Genomic DNA, 12,729 nt, shown 5'->3' with positions numbered 1-12,729 from the left:
AGGGCAATGAATCATGAATCACTGAGTTATTGAATGAATGAATTTTTATTCTACACCCAAAGGCCCAATGAGTTGTTATTATTATTATTATTTTTTGCAAATCAATAAATTGATACGTCGTTTCATCTCTTATTTAAAACCCTATAAAATGCACACAACCCAGGCACCTAGAGCTACCAAAATCACAGAGAAGTTCCCTTGCCTCTGCTGGCTTGGGGGAAATTCTAGAACTTCTGCAACCCAGTTGCTGAAAGGTACTTTCCTGGGGGGGGTGCACTTTATGGGTGTATAACTCAGAAGTTGGAAACCCTTTTTCACCAATTCTTGAGGGATTGCAGAGAAGCATTAAGGGGAGCATCTCTGCAATTTTGGTGTGTCTAGGTACCTGAGGGACTGTTTTATAGACCAACAAATCAAAAATTGCTCAAAAAAAAATCATGGATTCGTATTCATCAGGGTGTTGCTTCTGATGAATACGAATTAACAAATTAGCTATTTTTGATGAATTTTGCAATTCATTATTTAATTCATGCCCATCTCTGGTACCAACTCACACAAGTGGAATGCAACAAGGAATACGACATTGACTCTTAACTAGCAGCAATTTGCCACTGCAGTTTGTGTCACTGGACATATACTCTGTGTAAACGTAATGGACTCTGGCCATAGTCTCCTCTTGTTTTGTGCTGTTTTGTAAATGACATCTGTTCAATGGACTAAAACGAAATTGATTGATGAAATGACATCACAAGCCACACGGTATGTGTGAAACAGACCTGAGTAATTTATAATATCAGGAGCTTCTTCACTGTGAAGGAGAGGAAGAGTTTTCCCCATTTCTCTCTCTGCTGGCTTGTATATTTCCACTTCCATTTCAGACTATTACTATCCCACTTGGGGGGAGAAAAGACAATTAAAAACAGGAGAAACAGCAAGCAGCTAGGAGAGGCAGCCAGTGTGAGGGCCGGCAGATACAGGACAAAGTCTGAAATGCAACAATTCTAAATTGATTACAACATTGAAAACATATTGGTTACTGAAACAATCTAACATCTTATGTGAAGTTTCACAAAGTGGTTTTAAGCCCCTACTTTACATCAGATGCAAAAACTATGTCACTGTAAACTGATTTAAAATAATCAGAGCTGAAACCAATACAAATCAGCAGTGTGACTGAGCCCTGACTCAAAGTGAAGGCAGTGGTTTCTGTTGTCATTGTTGAAGGGGAAAATATCCCTCTCTGTTCTCAATTCCTGCACTGTCGCCGAAATGGAAGCACATCAGTGGAATGTGCCGCCCTCCCATTTCAGATTCACTCTGATTTAATTTCTTCTCGCATGCATATAAATAAAGAGCCCCAAAGCAAAATGATAATCTTGAGATAAATTCACGTTATGATCCTGTCCATGCATGCTAAGACATTTTGCATTGATCTGTGGTGCTCAATTTCTATTTAATGATATTTATTTAATGTTATTCAATTTATTTAATGATAGCTCCTAACATCTACAATTATTTTGTAAGTCCAAGCAGTTCTTGTTAGCTAAGGAGCAACTGGGTACAAATACCAAGTTGGTGGAAGCAGTTCTCTGTAGCCAGAGCAGAGAAGCAACTAGTAGCAGATAATATGCTATTTTTAAGTGATTCCTTTTTTTACAGTAATGAAGGCATATCTAAGTTATATTGAAATTGCAACATGATGATGGGTAACTGCACTTAGTTTTTGGTGTAATTATAAATATAGTTTACTTACCATGCTTACAAAGAGTGTGTAGCCCAGCTACTTAGGGATATATTTTTTTTTACTGGCCAGAAAGTACCATATTTTTCCGTGTATAAGACACCCCCATATATAAGACGCCACCCACTTTTCTAATCCAAAATTAAGAAATCTAAGTGGGGCTTAAAAAGTGGAGGGGAAAAGGGATCAAAGCGCTGCAGGATCATTTTGATCCCTGCTTTCCCCTCCACTTGTTTTTATTCTCTCCTCAGCTTACTTCCGTGTATAAGACCACCCTCAATTTTTAGTCTAAAGATCTTAGACAAAAGTATAGTCTTATACATGGAAAAATACAAGTAATTAAATAAAAGTAACTATCCTAGTTATTTTCAGGTGAGAAAATATAGTTGCTTTTTTTTAAAAAATGTTGCTGTTATATGTAGCTAACTACTTGTTGCTGTTCAAATCTTCAATAGATTACTTTAAAATTACCTTTCTAAGTAATGTCTGTCACATTCTTCAATGCTACGGTAGACTAGAAATGAGTCCAAACTTAAATTTGGAATGATATATACACACACACAAAATGAGCAAGAAAAGCACATGGGACGACGTAGCTGCAGGACAACCTTATCTCTTGACAGATTTGATGCTGTTGCAAGTAAAATATTACATATAGATATTCCAGACATTAGCCGGTGGTATTCATAACTCTTTCTTTGAACATCACTGTAATTTTTGTGGCAGGAAATTCGCAAGAGTTGTTCTTCGTGATTAGCATGCTAACAAATCTGAAAACATTTCCAGGTCTTCCAACTATCTTTATTTACCAAGAACAGATCCTAGTTTCATGTACACATCTGTTAAAATGGGATAGCAACCCTTCCAGAGTCAGCATGCATTGACTCTTGTACACATGTCTGTAATTGTTTTTTAAATGTGATACTGTGTTTATATTGTGTTTTTAAATTTCTTATTTCTTCCGTTGTGAGCCTCCTTGGTTCCCCTATGGGGAGAAAGGCAGCATATAAATAATTTAAATAAATGAATAAATGACAGAATGTGGAAGTCAAAGGCCATAAGGGAAAGATGCCCAAGAAATTCCATGGGCTAAATCCAGTTATTAGACCCCAGTACAGTTCCAGCACTACTGAATAGGACCTTCCTCAGTTTTTACTTATTTGTCTGGTTCATTCAGTGGGTCTGCTATACTTGGGACTACCAATAACAACTATCCAATTTAGCCCAATATTTGCAAGTTTCTATAAAAAAAAAGGTTTCCAGATTACTCCTCTTAAGATTAATGAGTCGATTGGGTTTTAGCTATTCTACAGATTTTATATTTCTCCAAATATTGTGATGCCATTCTTGGCAATTTAACTATCTCCCTATCTTTCTATCTCCCTCTCTACACACACGTGTGTGCCTGTGTATGCACACACACTCTCACATAATTTTGAGAGTAAATATATGATTAAAGACACCAAATTATTAATATTTCTAGCGCCTGTAAAAAACCCTCGTCTTTATTTAAGCCACTAGGCACTCACTGGAATTTATGCATGTCCTTCGTCACTATTTCAGCTGTCTCCCCTGCAATTTCTCTTTATGATTTTTTTTCTTTTAGTAACAGGTGCTTTAAGATCAGCGGTATGGTGTCCTAGAATGTTGAAGTGTTCTAACATTGGGTTTCTGTTTACCATTTTTAATTTGTGTTCTATCCTGTCTGTTGTGCACAGAATTCAGAGGAGCACTGCTGGCAATGGATGGCAAAGATCATGGTAGAGCATGAGTAAGTAAATGAGACCCTGCCATTATGGGTGGCTTTGTTGGGACCTGCAATAGTGCTGTCAGAGAAGGGGGTGAGACACAGTTGCTAACTAGGCTTGTAGCAGGGTCCTCCTTCCTGTGTCTGTCTCTCTGTTGTATGGTCTGTACTGTATCAGTAGTCATTCAAATCTGTGGATCTGACTATATGCAAACACAGGCCTGCCAATGACAATCTGGGGGTGGGGGAAGCCCTGTGGTCCAGAATGAGCTATACTTCCTTGGTGGCATACATTGGTAGCCTCAGCTAGGAGCTGTAGATGCCAACCAATAGGCTTCCGTCATTTCTTTTTCTGTGCCCATCTTGCCATTAGTTGTTCTTCGATCCCAGTCTTGCCCTGTCAATTTGGATTTTTTTAATTATAATTATTATTCATCAGGTGGATCTTGCGGATTAAGCAATGCTGCTGAACATCCATGAGTTTTGATCAGAACCAGCTTCTTCCTGTAAGCAAGAGGATTTGCATTTCAAAGATAGCCACTGTGCACCAGCCTGGAGAAAATTTATATTTGAAGACATCTTTTAGGAGGATTAAAAGAAATAGCGAAGAAACAGAATGGAGTTATGTTTTTTTAAAAAATTAATTTGAAAGTGATATAGAGCAGAAGGAGGTAGACTCACGCATCCAAAATGCAAGAATCCTAGAAGTCTCCAAGTGGAATTCCATAAGCAGATAATTAATGTTCAGCTACAATAGTCCTCTGTTTCGATCTTAAGTGTGGCAGTATAAACTTTGCGGTCCAAAATATTATGGGCCGTCAGGTCAATACATCTGGGCAATCATCTAGAGCAGTGGTTCTTAACCTTTTTGAAAGAAACGCCCCCTTGAGCCATTGAGGAAGTTATCATCGCCCCCCTCCCTGAGGTGATGATATCTTACCTACCTACCTACCTACCTACCTACCTACCTACCTACCTACCTACCTACCTACCTACCTACCTACCTACCTACCTACCTACCTACCTACCTACCTACCTACCTTCCTTGTCTCCCTCCCCACCCAGATGCGAGGCAGCGCTTCACAGGGCGAGGATGAGGACCCAAGAGACCCTTTCTTTCCACCCGATCCACATTCAGTGCTCCTCTAAAAAGGTGAGACGTGGCAGGTAGAAAGAGCTGGATCATCTGGCGGCAGCAGCAGCACCGGATCTACTGCCAGCACTGCAGCTGCAGTCTCCTTCACAGGTTTGGCTCGCTCCAGCGCCCCCCTACCGCCCCCTTCTGTTCTTTCGCCCCCACACCGCCCCTTTTCGTTCTACCGCCCCCCCTGAAAAATGAAATCGCCCCCTGGGGGGCATTATTGCCCACATTAAGAACCACTGATCTAGAGCACTAATGAGAAGGACAAGCAAGAGCACCAAAAATACCTTAGAACTGGCTTAACAGATGTTTGAGATGCTACCCAGGTGATTCTGAAAGATGTCTAAAGTCTTACATTTCTAAGCTCATGTTAAAGGTAAGAGATACTTAAATTAAGAGCATTTAAGCAAGAGTTCTCAGAAAGAGCACTGAAAGTACTTAACTACAGGAACAGACACCATCTTGGTAGGAGCATAAGACTGGCTAAATATTCAGTCAGCTGAGTATCAGACCTTGCTCCTCTGGTGAGGTGATTCATCTCAGAAGTAAAGACAAGGCTTCAGTCTCATTCCCTTTTCTCTTATTGGCATTCTGGAACACAACATGTGTGTTTATGTGTGTGTACGGATGTGCATGTGCACATATATTCATATAAACATGAATACACTTCTACCTTCAACAACACTAGACTTAGGGGTGCTGGACCCCCGTGTTGTTCAAAATCTGTGTATAAACTGCAAAGCATAAATCATTCACACACACACATATGAAGGCAATTAAAGGTCAGAACAAGCCTCTATCAGAGGAGGGAAACAGAGGTACGATCTCTCTTCCACCACCCTGTGGAGCAGAATGCTAATATGACCTCCCTCAACCTTTGTCAGCCCCATTGTATGTCCAAGTACCCTCCCCGGTCGCCACGTGGAGCTGCCAGGGCCCCCACCCTCAGACTGGGGATCGCCGCACTACCGACAATGGAGGCCTCGGTAAATCTGCAACCCACTTTTCTCAAGTCACTTTCTGAAGACAAATATCAGCACAGTATTGATTAAATACTTATCTATTGAATATTTATTTATTTAGTGAAGTATTTATTTGCTTCACAAAGGCTTTCACGGCCGGGATCTAATGGTTGTTGTGGGTTTTTCAGGCTCTTTGGCTGTGTTCTGGAGGTTGTCCTTCCTAACGTTTCGCCAGTCTCTGTGGCCGGCATCTGTGGCCGGCATCTTCAGAGGACAGCAACCTCTGAAGATGCCGGCCACAGAGACTGGCGAAACGTAAGGAAGAACAACCTCCAGAACAAGGCCAAAGAGCCCAAAAAAACCCCACAACTATTTATTTGCTTATTGAAAAGAATCTCTGTGTAATCAAAGCCATGCTGCTCAAACCCATGCAATTCAAAGGAGACGTTTGTATATTTACACATGTATATGTATATGTGTACATTTCTTCCAAGCCTGCCTCTTGTGATTCCCAGTTTCCTACACACCCAATTTACACCCTGGCATGTAACTTTTGTCCAATTATCAGTTACCCAGTTGGGCCAGTCTGTCTGTGATTTCTTGCAAGAATTTATAGCAGCTGTATTGTGTTAGTAATGCAATTATGTCACATACGGAAGCTGGGTGGTTTTACTCTTGTGAGCAATGGCAAATACGTCAACTCGTCTTTTTTTTCCCCCCTCAGGATGCTTCCTGGATGTACATTGATATAGGCCCTACCCTGTGTGGCTGTAACATTTCTTTACACTGGCGTAGCCTGTTCTCCATTGATTTAGAAGCAGAGAGGGATGCTGCTGTTCTCTGGGTTGAAGAGGGACTAGAAAAGTTTTTGCTGTTGAACAATAAGATATCATAATAATTCAAAATGCCTGCAGGGAATGAAATAGACTATGCAAATATATGGAGCAGCTATAGGTCACACTGTTCATCCACCTAGGCCGCTACGGTCAACTCTGAATGGCAGACACTCTGTGGAATTTCAGACAGAATTCTTTCCTAGCACTACCTGGACATGCCAAGCATGCCTTGGTGACATTCTGTCTAAATGTTTAGCAGGCTGGACTTGCTTGACTTCAAAACCAAACATGGTAGCTGTCTTCAGGGTGGTGCAAATGTCTAATACAGCTGTGACCTATAGGGGCCTTAATATCTGTCTGTGTATCTTTGCATTCATCAAGGCCAGCCCTACCATTATGCAAAGTGAAGCAGTCAGCTTAGAAAGGGGAGGAAGAAGAGTGCCAAACTCAACACTCTTCCCCACCTTGGCCTGTCAGAGCTTTGTTGCTCTAGAGGTCACCTGGTTCTCTGTGGTTCTCCAGAGCCACATAAGTGAGTAGAGATTTTTAAAAAGGGGGGATTATGATTGAAAGGTGTTCTTTCAGTAAAGAGGCATTGGAACATATAACATTTCATTCATTCATTCATTCATTCATTCATTCATTCATTCATTCATTCATTGGATTTCTATCCCGCCCATCTAAACCAAAAGTCTACCCTGGGAAGTTAATTTTAGTGCTGTCAGCAACAACTCGTAACACCTAAAGCAACAAAGCCTGCATAACATCTGTGTAGGTAGATTGGCACTTGGATGTCCTGCTCCAAGAAAGTCAAAATCTTCCTCGTTTGCTTAGAACTTACATGAGTGGATAATTCTGGTAGCAACTGTGATTTTTCTCCTAACCCAGTGGTTGCTCACCTTGGGTCCCCAGATGTTCTTGGACCACAACTCCCAGAACCTTCACCATGAGCTGTGCTGCCCAGGACTTCTGGGAGTTGTAGTCCAAGCACATCTGGAGAACCAAGGTTGGGGACCACTGTCCTAGAGCCTTCTTCTTCCTTTGAAAACAGTACTGTAAGCTATTTGCTTCTCAGAAAAGTTGCCACAAATAGTCTCCTGCAACATTCCTCATCAGCTTCTCTTCCGTACTTCAAGTAGTACATATCCAAAATCCACCTGTTACTTCTTTACCCTAACTTGGTTGAAACTGTAGAGAATATTCATCTCAGAGAACTTATCCTCCATGTATAAGAAGAAGATGAAACTAGACAGAGAAAAACGCTGTCAATATACATGGATTCATACGAGATACATGAATCAATATATAATTAGTTGTAATTGAGACAGGTTTCAAGAGTTGTCTTTTAAAAAGTTTAAAGGCCATGAATTATGTGAACTATTCCATCTATGTGGACATATTACCGTCTTGACTAAATTACATTTCCGTCGCATTTCATATATGTCTGGATTTTTCTCTGAAGGATGTCTACACTACACACTTACATCAGTTTGACAATATGTCAGCCACGCTGCAATGGTGGCACAAATATGTGACCAAACATTTCTTTCCACTGCAAACCACATTCTCTGCCATACACCAACTTTCTCCCCATACTATGAACTGCTACCTTGTGGCCATGTTCTGGCTGCATTGGGCAGTACTGAAATTTGGTTACCTTTGCATGTTGTTTTATTCCATGAAGTCAGAACCAACCTACAGTGACCCTAGTAGGGCTTTCAAGGTGAGATGTTTCAGGAGTGGTTTCACCAATTCCAGTCCTCCAGTGAGTTTCCATGCCTGAGCAGGGATTCAAACCCTGTTCTCCAGGGTCCTAGTCCACTACACCACACTGGGTATCCCTTTGCATGTAAGGATGCAAAAGGAAAAAAGGGGGAGAGCTTATGCCTCATTTCCAGGCCCTCAATTTTTTTCACACACATGAAAATTCTTTTCAAATTTTCTAAAGTAACATTCCCTACTTCCTCCCTTGTGTTAACGACCTTCAGCACAACAGTTTCCTCCCTATACCTGTATTTGTCAGGCAAAATTATAAGTATCATTAATCTCTGTAAAATGGGTAATTGCTGAACAGAGGGCACTCAGCAGAGCCTTCGATCCAGACAATGCTGGGAGTGTAGGAATAGCAATATATTAAGTACATATCAGCCAAGCAGACATTTTAACCACCTCCTCATTTTCAAGCACCCCCTTCTACTGTCGGGTAAGTCTGCTGTGCAGGAAAGTGCAGCAAACCCACTCCCATATAGCTACTATAGTAGGAACTATGCTTCTCTCCTCCACCTCAGCTGCTTTTTGAAGGACATCCAGAAGGACTTTTGGGGATGAAGCTTCCCTGCTCATCAACTGCCTCTGAAGAATCCTACCCAATAATTTCAGGAGTAGAAAGGCAGACTGCCATTACTCACTAGTGAGACAAAGATTCTCTGTGCATGGAAGCACTCTTGAAGGCACACACACACACAAATACATCTGAAGATGTATTATAGCCAAACAGATAAAGGCCAACACCCCTGAATAAGATCTATCGTGTCTCCATATTTCATTCAGAAATGTACAAAACAGAAAATCTGTGGCTGTTTGAGTTTCCCAGTGAAATACTTTTTGAAATTTACAAATCTGCTCACTCGTAGTAGCACAAATCAAACCACAGGGCAGAGAAGTCACCCAGGACTAAATTGAGATACATTAGGAAACCTTGAATACAAACAGGTTCATGGACTTGTGCATGGCTCTCGTTAGGAAATCTTAATTATTGTTCCACAATTCTAGCAGATCTCTGTGACTGAACAGAAACGCTTTCAACGGAAGCCCATTTTTAAAAAACTCCAGAGGACCAAACACACGACAAAGCAAGCTTAGATACAAAAGTATGGGGAAGATGAAAAGTTTGTGCTCTGACTAGAGATGGACACGAAATGAACCACAAAGCAAAAAAGAAAGAAACAAGCCGTGCAGTTTCACAGTTTGTTTCAGGGAGCTTTGGGAAAACTTACCTAGCCGGAACGCAATGAAATAGCGAACGATTATCCGTGTTGGCGATTTTTATGCTTTTGTGGTTTGTGCAATTTGGAATGTCTGGGAGGGAAACTTCCTTTCTGCTTGACAAGTTAACCACGAAGCAGTGTCAGATGAAAAACTGTGGCCAATATCATGTTCAATAGTTACACACTATGTGCAGAAGATGTCCTGCCAATATAACAAGGTGATGGTTATGCGTCTGGTCATGCACCACTAGCACCTCATCAGATCCATGTGACAGTTTGATCGTTGGAATTCCATGCCTGGAGAAATATTGAACAGAAGCAAAATTGAAAATTCATGAACTTCTCTCTGTCTGCTGCAATACATGGATTGAATCAGAATGCTCTAGCTCTCTCTCTCTCTCTCTCTCTCTCTCTCTCTCTCTCTCTCTCGCCTAGTCTGTGGGTCCATCTGTGTTCTGACCACACTAACCTGACAGATAAACAGTTTAGAGCAGTGGTTCTTAACCTTTTTGAAAGAAGCACCCCCTTGAGCCATTGAGGAAGTTATCATCGCCCCCTCCCTGCAGTGGCGTGGCGGCAGTACCGGATCCACTGCCAGCACTGGCTGCTTTGGATCCGCCTGCCGGATCCGTTACCAGCACTGCAGTTGCAGCCGCCTTCTCAGGTTTGGCTTGCTCCGTTGCCCCCATATCACCCCCTTTCTGTTCCTTTGCCCCTGCATTGCCCCTTTTTGTTCCATCGCCCCCCGAAAAACAAAATCGCCCCCTGGGGGGCAATATCGCCCAGGTTAAGAACCACTGGTTTAGAGGACTAATTCCTGCTATATAACTGTGTAAGTCAGGTTTCTTGTGTGTCCATAAGAATTATTCAAACCATGAGCGAGGGAAGCCTATATCAGAGGAAAACAGAGGAAGGGGGCCTGGTAACCCACCCTACCTTGCAATGCTGCAAAGGCCAACATTTTGTTTTTCAAATTGGCTTACAGTGGAGTACTTCTGGTCCACCCAGTCCTGGAAGCATCCTACAGTGTGATAATGGAAGCATCTTTCAATTGCAGTAGAGGTTCATCTACTTAAGCAAAACCAAAATTTGACTTCTGCTGATTTTATTCCATGTTCAGAAGCCATCAGTATGAATTCCATCGTTGTATAGGCAATAAACTCTTCACCTTACTTTCTATCCACTCAGACGTGGCATTTGCTACAGGCTGAATACAGAAAACATAAAGCCGAGAGATTTTCCTCCTCAATCTAGTCCATCTTCATTTCAAATGTTTTCAACAAAAAAAGAGACTGCCTAAGCTTTTGACCCTTATGGGAGATTATTGAGGGGAAAAAATGTCAGTAAATAACAAAGAATGTCTTCCTTCTGGCTTCTTATTTATCTGGATTTGGTGATAGCTCAGTATTCCGGGCAAGGTTTGCAGGAGCATTTCAAATATCTTTCACAAAAAAGAAAAGAAGAGGCAGAAGAAAGGGCCCAATCTTTATGGAGTTCACGACAGTCAATCCTAGTAAATGGATGGCAGCGAATACGATTTGTTTTGAGAGCCTTTAGCTCCTTTGTGTTTCACACTTCTTCCAGCAGGCTCAGGGCTAAACTACACTGTTTCTGCATATCAAAAAGTCACCAGAGTTGCTCCTCTCTTGGAAAACAGATCCAGGAGGAGATGCTAATCTTATGTTAACAGTGACTGCTTGCCAGTTAGCAAGGCACTGGCTGAAGTCCCAGAGAATTGCTCTGCTTCTTGAGGTCTCCAGGAGGAAAGAGACATCTCAGGGTGAGAAGTGGCAAGGAGAAGGAAATGTAATCTGTCTCTCTCTCTCTCTCTCTCTCTCTCTGTGTGTGTGTGTGTGTGTGTGTGTAGATGGGGGACTAGAGGTCTGGGGGTGATCAGCTCATGGCCGGCCAGGGCCATGCTGTCCTCGGGACTGCACAACCTCAAGGCAGGACACTCACCTATTGTTGTGAATAAGTGGTCCCGTGAGACCTCTGCTACCAGCATCATTCCACACTACAGCAGGCCCAGTTTCATGTTTTCAGTTGGGCTATGAATTGATGACGTTTTATAGTTAATAAAGTGTGGCCCTGTTTCATCCCATCATTTGCATCTCATCTCTTTATTCCGGAGTGGGAGAGTAAAGCAGGATTCTTTGGAAAAGACAATAATGCTGAAAAAGTCAGCAGGAAAAGAGGAAGACCCAATATGAGATGGACTGACTCCCTAAAAGAAGCCATAGGATTCAGTCTACAAGATAGGAGCAGGGCAGTTGAGGACAGGACATTTTGGAGATGGCTCGTTCATAAGGTCCCCATGAGTCAGAGGTGACTCGACAGCACATAACCACAACATGCATCTTTTTGACCCATCCCCAGCAGGCATCACAGCTCACCAGTTCACTGCAAAGATGCTTTTGTGCAACATAGGAATGTCAAAAAGGCAAGAGTGAAGAGAAGAGTCAGAGCATGCATGCAGAAGCTTGCACTGAAATGAATGTTTTAGTCTTTATGGTGCAACTCAGTTTGGCTTTTTTGTCGCTACTGCTGCTGAAACAGTAATACAGCAACATCTCCTTATGAGCCTTCTGGGTGTTTAAAAACATCAGAGGAGGGCCCTCCTCTTGGTCCCATTGCCAGCGCAGGCACAGTTGGTGGGGACACGAGAATGGGCCTTCTCTGTCGCAGCTCCCAGATCATGAGATGCCTCCCCTCGAGAGATCAGTCTGAACCCCTCCCTTTTATCCATCCGCCAACAATTGAAAAGACCCACCTTTTCAGGCAGGCTTTTAACCATCACAATTGAGTCCCCGAATGCGGTTTTAAACTTAAGATGCTTTTTAATGTTTACTTGCTTTTAATGATTCCATTGATTTTTAATTAGCATATGGTATAATTGTTTTTTTGATGTTCAACTTATTATGTCTTTAATTCTGTTCTTTTTAATAGTGTGGGTCCCCTTAATGGGAGTAAGGCGGCCTACAAATACAATCATTACATAATATAAATAAATAAATAAAAACTAAATAATTAAATAAATAACTGCATCCTGTTCCATCTCTCATACCCCTCCCAGAAGAAAAGATGGGGATAGCTGGTACACAAGAAAAGCCTGCCTGCCTGCCTGCCTGCCTGCCTGCCTGCCTGCCTGCCTGCCTGCCTTCCTTCCTTCCTTCCTTCCTTCCTTCCTTCCTTCCTTCCTTCCTTCCTTCCTTCCTTCCTTCCTTCCTTCCTTCCTTCCGTTAGTTAGTTAGTTAGTTAGTTAGTTAGTTAGTTAGTTAGTTAGTTAGTTAGTTAGTTAGTTAGTTAGTTAGTTAG

Source organism: Pogona vitticeps, chromosome 8, assembly GCF_051106095.1.
Source record: "Pogona vitticeps strain Pit_001003342236 chromosome 8, PviZW2.1, whole genome shotgun sequence".
Taxonomy (NCBI): domain Eukaryota; kingdom Metazoa; phylum Chordata; class Lepidosauria; order Squamata; family Agamidae; genus Pogona; species Pogona vitticeps.
This window is presented reverse-complemented; position numbering follows the sequence as displayed.